This window comes from Spodoptera frugiperda, chromosome 14, assembly GCF_023101765.2.
Source record: "Spodoptera frugiperda isolate SF20-4 chromosome 14, AGI-APGP_CSIRO_Sfru_2.0, whole genome shotgun sequence".
NCBI lineage: Eukaryota > Metazoa > Arthropoda > Insecta > Lepidoptera > Noctuidae > Spodoptera > Spodoptera frugiperda.
The window spans coordinates 4,471,072-4,485,750 of NC_064225.1; positions in this window are offsets into that span (position 1 = coordinate 4,471,072).

Below are 14,679 nucleotides of genomic sequence, written 5' to 3' on the forward strand. Positions count from 1 at the left end.
GTGTTACAAAATATATTTCACGTGATATTTTTCGCTCTAATACCGTTCTATTATTTGCTCCCAGTACCGTTGGCAATCTTTCGTTAGAAAATTTTGGTTTGGTTTGAGACATGATAAGAACGATTTTCGAAGGAACTCGTATTGGGATACTGACATATGGGTTTTATAAGGAAACATGTTGCAACTATAGGATTTGTTGGGAAAAGGTTACTTATTTTACATGTTTAGGGCGGTGTTTAGGTACCTATCTTGCCTGGTGATAAATGTGGCTTAAGACGGAACAGTACTTGTGCTATGACTAAGAGTAAAATACTGTTGCTTTTGGGCTAGTTTGTATTGTTTTGAATAGTAAGAACAATAGGTTTTTAGATTTACATTACAGACATAAAAATACGGATAGGTACGATAAAGTTAAACACAGGTGAAACTTATAGTTACGTTTAGCAGGAATTTAGAATTCAGTAAGCCCAATAACACTCCATTTGATTTGGAAATTTATAAATTCCAATAATACTTCATTTGATTTAAAAATCGGGAACTTTCATGCCAATCCATTCGATCAACCAAGTAGTGACTGCGGAAGACTGATGGTATTAATGTAGTCAATAATTGTCTAACAGTCCGTCTCGTCTTGCCTAAAGCGAGAAAAACCAATTGATGATATTTCCTTCTCAAAAAAAGGACTGAATATAAAAACATAGAAATGATATATTATTACCCTACAAAGGTATTACTAACATTTACGTCGAAAACATTGAAGTTTCCTTGCTCCTCGAAAAATAAACGGTCGAAAAAACAACAAGGAAGCAGAGACTGGACAAAATGATAAAACTTGTACCCAATTTATCTTAGGAGCTAGTTACAAAGCCATAAAAGGATAATGATGGCAAAACTAAAATGTCTGCCCACTATACAGGTTGTAGTTTTACCAGAAGAGAAACCACAACAAAACTCAGGGGTATGGTGACATGCCCATGACATTAAATCGAACATTTATGACTACTGTGAAGTAGTTATAAATGTTCGATTTAAAATAAGGTTTCTGGTCAATAGTTAAAAACACGGCTATAATAAATTATTTAAGTTTGGCAGTATTTCAGAATAATCCATCAAAAAAACGTTTTTAGGGAATTGGTAATAATATCAAATACGTGTTTGAGTTTATGTGTGTGTAATGCCGCGTTTTAAGCTAGTTAAATAACGTTCGAAATGTGATAGGCGTAGTTCTCATTTACGGATTTCCGTATTTTACAAAAAACAAAAAAAACATTGCCCTCCATTTTTTTATTGATTTGGACTGATAATCGATAGTCGAGTTACCTCCTTGTATGTTTCTCGGCTTCAAAACGACACCCTGTATTATGTTGGCTAGTCAAGTGTAACGACTCTTGAAATTTATTTTGAACATTTTTGATGAAATGCTTTTAAATCCTCTTAGAAGTTTTTGAGACGAAATGTTTTTGTAAATTAAACATTATGTTCTAAGCAGTAGAGTCCAGTAAGTCCAAATTAATTATTTGTTCTATAAAATAAAGTACACCTAACATTTTTGAATAACACGTAACGAACGTTCATAACGTTTCCAATAGTTTTCAAATCTAAACTTATTTTTTCCCACCTATGTATACACCAGCAGATCAAAATACCCCTTTCTGAAAAATCCTTTATTTGATTTTCAACTTTATTTGGTAGATATAAGATCTAAAATTCAATGAAAAATTTACAGATTGGGATAGGTTGATGTGCAAGCAATGTACTCTCAATACTAACTGACTCAATTCACTCCTCGTATTATTTTCGCTTTGCCATTTGATTTTTTGACGATAGTTTCAGTTTGTTACACTAGAAAATTCAATGAAAAAAATTTTATGTTTTTTTTTCTATTTCTCTGTGTATGAGGTGTGAAAATTGTTGTTTTTTAAATCTCTCGTTTGATTTTATTCGTGTTTGGTTGTTGAGTTGATTTGTTATTATGGTGGAATCGAATTATTGTTACAATAGCCGTTGGGAGTTGGCTAGTTTTTTGTTATTTAGCGTGAATGTGAGGTGCTTGCAAGTGGCACAGAAACAAGTACAGGTATTCTGTCTATTCTTTTATAGTCATATTTCAGATAAATGACAGAACGTCTTTTCCTAAACGCAGAGATATTCCCCACTGACTCCTTAAATACTTCGTTATCCAATGTTTCAGTTAAGAAAGAGCAGACGTCGTTGTATCATCATACATTTTATCCCCGAAGGGGAAGAAGCACAACATACACGCCACGTAATGCCACTTTTCACATTTTGTTAACACCCACTTTTTGTGTACTGGACATAATTCAAGACAGAAATTTTCGACCTTTTGCCCTACCTGGGAATCGAACCTCAGACCCCTTACCCGGCAGTTGCTTTTGTGATCACTTGACCAACGAGGCAGAAATAGCAGATGATCCTCCTTTAAATTACATTAAGGATCACCAATCACCATACATATCTACGCTCACATTGTAACTGGTTATGAACACAAAATACCATACTAACTGTTTAACCTTTTAATTTTATTCATCTACTAGCCAACTACACACCAACAAAAAGGTAAAATCACTTCGAAATCTGATACACCCAATCAAAAAACCTGTCGATGTTAATATTGGAAATTGAATCTTAACACACAGATGTTTATGACCATCATAGAGTGTTGGGACTTTTGAAATTTTTTGGTTCAAAATCCTACGGTCCACACAATCAAAGTGGATTTCCGACGCGGATATGAAATTCCTGGCTGGCAAACGCTAGATTTTCTGTATGACTTTCAATTGAAAGTTTCATTTCATAACAGTACCTATTCTATTTTTTATAATAGGCTGGATCGAGATAAGATTCCATACTCTTACTATTGGGGCCCAGTAGGGCTGATACTGATGGGAACCAGTAGGGCTGATGTCTGATCCGGAGCTACGGACTGCGGGCTCCGGCTACGAAGGGCAGAAATAGGAACGGGGTGAGTTTTAGTCAGTAAGAGTTTGACACTTCTTCACCTTGCCTCACTCAACCCAGGAGAAGCCATTGGATGATTTTCCTACCTTAAAAAATCCTTACTGTGAATCCGTCCTATAAAAAAAAGAGTTAGTATTTCTTGAAATATTTCGTCAAAATCCAAATGGTATAAGTGTGAAACCCCTAAAAATTCAAACAACACACAATAACTGGTTAAGAAATGGCCACAAAAGCACTAACTTTATTCCACAATGACAAAAGAAATAACCAAGCCATACCAGCAAAATAAACTATTTCACTAATAAAAACACAAAGAATCGCGCAAATAAAACCAAACTCCAAGAACACACATAATAATCTAGTATAATCACGAACAAAAACACTACCCACCAAAAGCCAAATAAAATAAAGGAGTGTTGAAAAAATAGAATATTGCAATGTAATCCGTTGGTTGCGTGCTGAACTTGTAATGGAAAAACTAAGCGAACTCTGATTTTGTTCGGCCATTCTGTGGAACTATTTTTCCTGTTTGTCGAAAGCTTAGTTTATTCCTCTTTTGTTTATGATTGTACCTTTTTCACTAGCCAGAATTAATGTGTGAGTTTACGCGTCTGTTTCATTTACTCGTTCATAGATGTGTGAGTTTTAATGTTCACTAGTGTGAAATTGTTCCTTTTGTTCCTTCAAATATAAGTAGAGGGTATATTTTAATACATTTTCGCAAAGTCCATTGTTTGAAAGGCGAGTGTGTGAATAAAACCCTCTAGTGTTACATTTAATTAATACATTGAATATGACTTTCAGAAGGTTGGAACAAAAATTAGTTGGCCCAAAGGATTTTACTGTTTGTTTCGAAATTATGTGGAAATATGGTCCTTTTGTACTTAGACTGAAAGCTTTGGTCCTTTTGTACGAAACTAAGTACTAAGTAACAGTTATCTAAACGAATGAGTTTAGTAGATTTTATTTACCTGCAATCGTTCTTAAGACATTGAACTTAAATGTATTCTAATTTACTAAAAACTCATACCTATAGACTTCAAACTAGCTCACTAACTAATCTAAAATCTATACAGAAAACAACAATTCAAAAAGTTTTTTTCGAAAATAGTGACCACGCTTCACATGGAAAATCCAGCTTCGAGCTCATTGTGGTGTAGCATTCGGGTCGTCAAGCTCCAACCGATAATTCCTTGTCACGAGTCTATTGTGACCGTTCCAAAAAGGGTTTTTGTATGGAATTTGGGACGAAACATGGGCGTTCTGGTCCGAAAATTGAAATTCGATATTTTTCGCTTAGTACGTGCACGATTATGGAAACCTTAAATGTTTTGGACGATGTTAAAAACATTGCCCTTTCCGCTGGTTCTTTGTAAAGGCATATTTTTGTCCACCGAGTTATTTATTGGGTTTGTTTATTTGGGAACGGAAATGCGAAATTTGTATCGCTCCTTTTTAAATGCTCAACTCTTTTCCTGATGTCATTTGAAAGGAAGATCCGGGTGTATTTGCTAAAACGCTTTTCTTGGACATTTTTAGATCGAATTCAATTTATTTTTAGTATATAAAATTGGTTTTTAAAACAGTATGCGATTTGCGTGTGTAACTTAGCCGTACGTTAAACTATGATGACCTTATTAGTATTCCATAAAAAGATTTAGAATTACTGTCCCTAAGTAATGATGTGAACCTTGAAATATTGCCTTGATAACTGATTGACTAAAATATATCACAATTAACATACTGCGTGCACAATGTTACATGAATCTGTGTCTGATGAATCTAATCCGCCTCATAATTATGTAGGTAAAGATACTTTAAGAAGTATACAAACATACACTTTTTGGCTTAACTACTGGGCCTATTTTTATAATTTTCCGTTTATTGTCAGCCAAGATTTTAAAAATGATGAATGATGGTTTTCCTTAATGTGGTTTAAATGATGTAGTTTCTCCATATAGTACAAAAACCAATACCATAATTAAATAACCTCACCCAACTACACGCACTTACAAGTTACATATACGTGTCACCAGCAATTATCCCCTTTAAAAGGCTAAATAAACCTTACAGCGTCAGGCGTTGATTGAAAAGGACTAATTGGGAACACCGCATCAACGCAATCAATGAGAAGTACTGTAACTCGTGTACAGTGGCATCATGAATGGAGGGAATTTAGTGATAATTAAGGTGACTATCAGGAGAGATGTTCGGTATATCTGTGTATTGAGTATAGATACTTGTTAAGCCGTGTGATGGCGGTAGAGTACACCACCTGTATTCTTCCCGCGGGTATCGCTAAGAGACTACGTCATATTTTTATTTGACAGAGTCCGGTCAACAGTGATCTGCTTTGAACTTGATTCTTTTAAGCTACAATCACCAATTAGCATGCCTAGCATGGAGATTCTTTGTAGAGAAGGTTAAATAATCCAGCAGTGGACTATCCATGTGTTGTTGATCATCGCCGTCATGACGATAAGTGATAATTAAGGTGACTAACATAAAAAATGTTCTGAATCAGAGTTGTTATTAAGGCGGACGCAGATTTTGAAGTGGATCGTTTTCTTTTTTTTTTCTCCTCTGATAATATCTTCCGATATATAATATATGTCGTTACAAGGTCCAAGACAGATATTCATGTCTCTGTGATGAGCCGGACTTCGGTATTCCGGTGTTTTCATGGTTGTATCTACTGTAGATTCTTGCTTACAGGAGTTGCAGCGGTTTTGGAAGGTTGTGGCGGGCTTGTTCCGTAAAAAACAGATGTTGGTGAAGTAAGAAGAAGTGGAAAAATTCCAGGAAAATAATATTTATATAAAATACACAAGCCTAAAAGCTAATATTATTGAAACAGTTTATCGTTCAGCATCATTAGGGCGCTAAAGGCGATGAAAGCGTTTAATTTTATCAATGTCAATCAGTCCGTGTTAATTAAAATTTCGGTGACAAGCGTGACAACGTGCTACATAGGTTTGTTATTATAAAGTATAGCGTATCCACGGATAAGGAAGTCATTAATTTTTGGGAAATGAAAAATATTATTGAATGCCTATTAAGTATATTTTTTTGGGTCGTTAAGTTGCATAATATGTTTAAGACCGGTAAGCAAACACCATGGTTTATTTTCTGGAAACTGTATTATTATTAAAGTATTAGCATTTTCTTTTATTTCAAGAAGTTATTCAATTCTAATTCATTGTTCTTATGCTAACATAAAGCAACGCGGGCCTTCCACATTGCTCTATGTTTGCTAGTAATTGATAAAATAAAGAGTTCTTTATATTTTTTAAGCGTACAACATATAATACAACATATATAACATCTTTTAATCTTAGATAGAGTAATCACGATGAACTAATTTAATAATACTTTACTCAAAACAGCAATAGAAACCAAGATTCCTTACTCAACACTCTCACTTAGGACCAAATATTGAACGAGTACATTCTGATTAGTAACTCCATACTCCATAAAAACTTAACTTCCCCACAAAAAACAGCAATAAAATATCAAGGAGTAACCTTAACATTATCAGAACGATTTTATTGAATCCTCGTTCACCCCATGAAATAAAAAACGTATAAAATGCACGTACATACAGATTTTTACGATCCCTCCAACCTAATATACGGAAAGCCTACTAAACAACCCACGAAATACCCCCTGAAATATTAACTCGAGCATCAAAATCGTATATTATCGAACTCCCTACATCCCTACTAAGTATTCCTTTAAAATAATTCACTTTAAAAACAGCACACCCTTTCCGAACTAACCAGTTACCTTAGGACCAAAAGACCGTATCACACAAATTGCAACAATCGAATATAGACCTGATATTTTCAAGGACAAAGATGAAAATTGATTGAGGCGATTGTGGAAGTTTCGAAAGGACCCAGATGGGTGGCAGTAATGAAAGAAAGACCGCATGCGGTGTAGCAAATTGCTTTCAGACGACACATTGCATTAGGCCAAGTAAGCACACACTGTTAGGTTATCTAACTAGATTATGTATATACTTGGATAGAGAGTGATACTTACGTCAATGTTAATAGAGTCGGTATTTGACTGTTGTGTTTAGGTTAGATTGTATCGTTTGTATCAGACGTAGATACAATTTTCAATAATTAGGTTATATGCCTAGATTTCTTTCGTTTTGTATTTCGATAAGTTTCCTTGGGTAAGAGTTTGCAAGATTAGATTACGAATATTGCATATCATGACAGAATTATAGTAGTTACCTCCAAAAAATTAAGTCATGTTGTTTTAACTTAGTAAAAAAATAAATATGATATTATATATAAAATTCTATCATGCATAAAACAAACAAAATTGGTCACTTCATCATTCATTTATGCGGACAAAAGGACCAAAAAAAAAATATTTTTTTCATCAAATAAAAATAGACTTTCTAACACAAAAACCGTATTGAAATGTCGAAATATTCGTTAAACCGGCATAGAATGGGCAGGAAATTCTGAAAATGGTCCAAAAAATCCGGTTCATAGTTTAGCAGAGCGATAGCAAAAATGTCACTGTTCACAGGCGCGTTCTTGTGTGGAGATCACAGACAGTGAATAGTTGGGTGGTGGACATATTGGCGATTATTTTTCATTCCTATTACGGGCAACTTTTTAGTAATACGTTAGAAATTTTCATTTATTATAAGCTAGTTATCGAGCAGACGTATCGCCTGATGGTAAGCAATCGCCGTCGCCCATGGACCGAACCCGAAACACCAGAGGCGTTACAAGTGCGTTGCCGGCCATTTAGGGGTTAGGAATTTAAGGGTTGTTGCGAAATCCAGGATTGGGAAAGAGGGTTAATAATGCCTCCAGTAATCTTTCTCAAACAACGAAACACAAAGCAAGCGTTGCTTCACGTCAGTTTCTGTGAAGCCTCGGTATTACTGACTTTCCCACACTTAATTGTGAACTTTCCTTTCTTCTAATTGGTAATGATTATCTGTACAAGTAAAGTAAGAATAATTAAAGTAAATCCTTGTTTTGTACAAGAGACCTATAGTTCAGCTGTACACTCACATCCCAATTATAATACAATTTAAACGCACATATGCAACCATCCTTACCTCAGTGTATCGCTGAATCGTTAACGCGATGGAAAGCGACACACGTGCTGACATTAACGCCCGATACACGTGGACACTGCGGTTTTTGTCCAATTTATACCCACCATACTTTTACGCCGATACGACGATAATTACCATGGAATTAAAACTCGGTTGTTGTATAAGGGTTGTTTATACAGGTCTGTTGTTTTATAGTCATAGAAAAGGGGTAGTAGACAGGGTATGAAAGTGAAAAATCTAATTAGTCCGTCAGTTAGATAATAAAAGAAATATAAGACACGTCTTTTTTATTTTGTCATATTATAAGGTTTACTGTACTTATATTAAAACGGAGTACATTTTAGGAGTGGGAGGTTGTTACGTCACGCTATGTTCGTCTGGTATATTATTTTAAAATTTCTTATATACGGAAACTAGACGGACATTCAAAAAAAATGTAGGATACTACCCTATTTGTAGAGACATTAAGTCCAGTATTTTATGGACAATCTGTCTCCCATGGGAGAAGGCAAAAACAATGGTACTAGTGTTTTATAAAAAGAAACTTCTATACAAGTCACATATAGTATGGTTGGGTTTGATCATCTCACAAATCATGCTCGACGTTCGCAATTGTGACTACTGCATTAATTTTGTTGTCTTCAAGGTTATTTTCTATTACTATATTTACTTTGACGTTGAAAAGTGCCTTCCTGGTAAGTGCTATTTGAAATAAATAATTTTGACTTTAACTTTAATTTAAAAAACTTTACCGAAAAACAATACGTAAAAACATTTCCTCAAAGTTAAAATTCGTGTACACTCACATGAAAATCTGATATAACACAATTACATACCCGCGGTAAAATATGCTTTTTACCCTTAAATTAATTAACATTAAGTTTTATTTAAATACTACCTATAACTGCGGCTATTCGTGTTGAATAAAAACATTAAAATACAAAGTAACCTATGTGCTTCTCTAGCATCCTAACTACTGATTCGGAGCTGTGGACTACCTACCGGGTTTACCGGAGTTTCGGCTCGAAAAAAGAGTAAAAACGGGGTGGTTTTTAGTCAGTAAGAGCCTGACACTCCTTCTCACCTCGCCTAAGGTGGGAGAAGGCATTGGATGATTTTGCCACCTTAGCAACCCAACTATGTATCTTCAGGCATAAAAATCGTACCTTAAGATAATTTGTCGTGACGTGAATGAAACTAATTAAATAATTAATTATAAGCACTCTCGAATAAGCTTGTAGTGGTAGATTTATCCGTATTCTATGGATACAAAATTAGCTCATCTATCTCTATGCCTAATTTCATCCAGATCCGTTAAGCTGTTTAGGTGATGTTGAGTGACAAACACTCATTCAAGCTTCATCATTTATTCATTGGTAAATTTTAATACTAAAGATAATAATATAAATAACGTGCCAATTAATTTTAAAATGTATTCCTTGTTGTAAAATCATTTTAATTTTTACTTCGTTACCATTCCGTATCATTGCATTAATTATATTCTATGGAAGTGATTTCACTAACGATGTGGTTTTTAGTTCTCTTCCCAAAATTAATATAAAATCATTTATTTTGTAATATTGTTTAATAATATTTAATATCTCGTTGGTCGAGTGGTCGCAAGTGCGACTACCGGACAAGGGGTCTCGGGTTCGATTCCCAGGTCGGGCAAGGAATTACAGGGCTTTTTCCGGTTTTTCGATAATTTGTTAGTAGTAGACCGGAGTTTGGCTTATTACATGGCAATTATAACACAAATGGTGAAAAGTATGTTGTACAGTGCCATTACGTGCCGTAACGTGCACCTCTGCCTACCCCTTCTGGGATAAAAAGGCGTGACGTTTTGTGTCTGTGTGTTTAATAACATATTATCTACAAACGCCTCGTCGACATATCTCGTGACCAGGGACCTTAGTCTGCTATTACAATTGTGTCAGAATGGCTGGTCTGTTCCTCGGTCAGAGGATAAGCATTGCCATACAACGTGGCAATGCTGCCAGCCTTCTGGGCACTTTTCCTATTGACGTCGATGCGGACGAATTTTTGATGCTTTGTAAATAGTAAATAATTTTTAGTTAACTTTAATTTTTTAAGTTTTCTTGTTTAGTTGTAAAGGCCGGCAACTCATCTGTGACTCCTCTGGTATTGCGGGTGTCCATGGGCGGCGCTGATCGCTTACCATCAAGTGACTCGTTTGCTCGTTTGCCTTCTATTCCATAAAAAAATAGTATATTGAATGTTAGTAAATTTATAACAGCATTATGTTACAATATTACCCTTTTAATCGATAAGGCGCTAGTACAACTGCTGAGCTGAAGGTCTCGGTGCCCGAGTCGATTAAAACATTATTGGGTAGCTCCCTTTTATTTCTCGGTAGAACCCAAAAAATGTCCCACAATTTTTATAAATATTCTAGTAGCTTACATAAAAAATCCATGTTTTCTACGAAACGGAAAGCTTAGCATACTTCTTTAGGGAATAAAAGACATTAATTTCGTTTAATAATGAAACGTTTCTACGAAAATCCTCTATAGCTGGTTTAGCGGTAACTTTATAATGTGCTAATTATGAATTAATTCTGCTTAATGTTAATGTGCTTATAGACATTTTTCCGAGAAGCATTTTCTTTAGATTAAGATGTTACCGTAGTTTACAAAATTACCCTTATAAGTATTTTTGGCGTATTTTATAACATAATTGATTTCCGTTCCACCTCGTTGGTCGAGTGGTTGCAAGTGCTATTGCCGGACAAGGGGTCTCAGGTTCGATACCCGGGTCGGGCAAAGTACTGTAGACTTTTTTTTAGTTTTTCAAAATTTTCTCAGTTGTAGTACGGAGACTGGAATTGTGCCCAGTATATGGCAATAGGATCATCTCCTATTACATAAGACGGAAAACACAATTGGTGATAATTAAAATGTAAATGTGGTATTAAGTGCCGTAATGTGCAGATGCACCTCTGTCTACATCTTTGGAAATAATAGGCGTGACGTTGCTTATTTGTTTTCCATTTTATTAATTAGTTTACAAAGTTACAAGCTTTAGTTACCGTCTAATGAAAAAGCTATTTTATACAATATTTCATCTGCATCCATCCAGCCATTTAGGAAACACATTATTAATATGTAATATTATTTTTCACCCTTTTCTTTATGGTACCATCAAAGAAAAATAAACCTTCAAGACTGACAGCACCACCGTTTCAAGGAAAAAATAGCATCCAACCAAACAACATGGGGTACGGATCAATTATTTTGTAGTTTCTGCGGAAAGAACGCACGGTGCGCACGACCCTAGTGGGGTATTAATGATTGAATTTTCTTGCTGACTGGCCTACCGGTCGTTAGCGTAACTGACCGCACAACTGAAAGTGGACGAACAGTTTATTTTCAGATTTTCTTTTCCCATGGATTGAAGAGCATAAAAATTTGAATGGGCATTTTATTTTTCGTCTCAAAGTCGATGGACACTGAATTTTAAATGTAAATATAATGAAAGGTCCTAAATGTGTGTAATAGAAGAAATATGATTAGATAAATGATATCGTGGAGGACTTAGGGGGAGGCCTTTGTTCAGCAGTGGACGTCTCTCGGCTGATGATGATGATGATGATGATATCAAACTAACATTATAAATGTGAAGTTTTTTGGTTGTTTGTCCGTAAATCACGCTGAAACTAAAGTCAAAGTCAAAGCATTTATTTCAATTAATCCTAAAAAAGGCACTTTTGAAACGTCAAATTGAATTGTCCGTCAGTCTGTCTGTCAGTGAAGCTAGGCGCTCGTTCCAAAGTGTTGCTTCGAATGGAGAAGAACGAGCAAGAAACTCCATCCAACCACTACTGAATGTTTGTGTTGAAATTTGGTATACAGACAGGGTATGGCTTGATTTAGGTGATAGGTGATACTTTCATTACACGGGAACGCATGTGAAGACGCTGGCAGAAGCTAGTTACAGCAGAAGAAGTTAGAAGCAAGTGCTACCATCATTTTTGTTACATCAGTTTATTAGATCGATAAAGTAAACTTTGTATTAAAAACGTTTGCTCTGTTTTTGCCTCCCTCCATCTCGTCTAGACTAATAAATAAAATTGAAGTGTCTATTTGTAATATTGAAATAACAGCTTTTTACTACATGCATATAAATATAGAGATTACGATACATAAACGCAAATTGCATATTTTTTTTCAATTTTTGTCTGTTAGTTTGTTTCGCCTAATCTCTAAAATGGCGGGACCGATTTTGACAGAACTTTTAATAGCATGTAGCTAATTTACTAAGGAGTAACTTCAGCTACCTTTACTTCAGAAAAAAATATATAGAAATTTGCATAACGTCAGAAGTGATTATTCTACGCGGACGAAGTCACAGGCAACAGCTAGTATTAACAATGTGTTAGTCCACACAGATCATAACTAACAACATACCTATTTAAAAACTAAACCAGAGAATAATTTTCAATAACCCACTCGCATTAATTAAAACGTTTCTCTAGAAATTGTTACAGAAAGAATAATGTCTTAATAGGTCCCACTAATTGGTCGTCAACATCTTAACCCTATAAAGTACACCCGCCGGCGTCACTTTGAAATTTTAACCCTCCAATTTATATAATTGAAACTTTATCTTGTTTTGTGTCAGCCTGTTGGTCCATTTTCCTGTTTAATAATCTTTTCGTAATCAAATACTTGAGTTTTGCGAATACGGCGGCAATTGTGGACTGCGCCAACGTCAGTTTGACAGAGAATTTTGAATTTGTTTGCATGCGAATTTATGTCTTGAAGCTAGCGAATCGAGCTGCGTTTGATTTGAGTATCTTATCAAGACAGAAAAAAAATATAGGTAGTAATTTGTCCTAAAGACTAAAGCCTGATGCCTGATCATGATCATCATATCAGCCACAAAACGATGAACATGAGCCTACCCCAATGACAACGTAAGTCCTATAAATAATTTAAAAACATATGTATAATTATTTTTAAATAGTCTCCGAAATATCAGCCAAACTTTGAGCAATAACTTTGTCTGAATGTCACATTAACCAGGCCATTAAAAACCAAATTTCAACGAAATCACTAACAAATTTAAAAACGTAAGCAAAAGCAAATAGTCTGAAGTACATTTTCATCGAACGCACACAAAGGCTCATGCCTCAAAATGCAAAGAGGGACTACTTGAGCGAACGTAAGAAAACACGTCTTTAAGTAGAGTTAAGTAAAGTCTGTTACCCCCACAATAAAGGTGACATACACTCGCAAACACTACAGAAACTCTTCGACAAAATTAACTGACTTACACATGGCTACATATCATACTATACAACCAGTATAAACTGAACTTTGAATATGAAGAAAGATCTTTAAAGTCGAGGTCATGCTAAACTGGTATTGCATAGCTCGTTGCGCGCCCTGAGTACAATCCAATGTGTACATATGCAGATTAGGCTCATTCCGAATTACGTGTCAATCGACGACCTGTATCAACATCAATTTTATTTCCATCGGAGTTCATATACAGCGTGTAACAAAATACCCGAAATCGAAATACAGCTTGAATAGAATCTCTACACAAAGTTTCAGTTTTTTTTTTTTGAGGGTGGAAAATCACCTATGACTTCTGCCGCCTTGGGTGAGGCAGGAGGGAGTGTCAGACTCTTACTGACTAAAAACTACCCCGTTCCTTCTCCTGCTTTGAGCCGGAGCCCCGGTAACCTTTTTGTTGTCCGCAGCTCCGGATCAGCTTAAAATACGTTTAAAAAAAAATTGGTAACAAATACTTGGTGTCGCATGGTTCTTGATTTTATAAATCATACAAACGTGTCACAACACTACAGGGGTCACTCGCTAATTACGAAACATTTCTTCTGTAAATCTGATCGCCTAGTACCTATCTACCTAATTTTAATTCGCATGAAAAATAAAAAATAAAAATATTGGAAAAAATCATAACTGTACGTAGTGTACGTACCATGACATGAGTTTAAAAAACCCTTCCCGTGTCGTTTGTTATGTTATCTAGAAACCGTGCACTTGATATGTATACTCCCTTTTTGTTACACCGTGTATAACGAGTTACCGAAGAAAATTATTCGTACGAATTTAGCTTAAAGCATTTGACCTTGTTAATGTCAATAGGAATTCGGTATTTGATGTCACGCACGCTTTTGAAGGGAATTTCTAAATTAATGGAGTTTTATTGAAGGCTCTGAATTGTTTGTGTGATGACTTTTGTATGTCGAATTTGGGGTTAAATGAATTCAGAGGATTTTTTTTTGTTTTGGTTGACATGTGTGGCTTTGACTTTTTTACTGTGAGATTAGTTATAATCGCCGACGACTGACTCGTTGGACGAGTAGTCGCAAGTACGACTGCCGAACATAGGGTATCGGGTACGTTTCCCGGGTCGGGCATGGTATAACTGCGTTTTTTTTTTCGGTGTTTGGTAAATTTCTCACGGTACGACGGAGTTTGGAATTGAATTCAGTATAATGGCAATAGGCTCATCCCCTATTACATGGGACTCATAACATAAATAGTGAAAAGTGGGTTTACAGTGTATAGCGGCATTACGTGCCGTAAGTGCACCTCTGCCCACCCCTTCGGGGATAA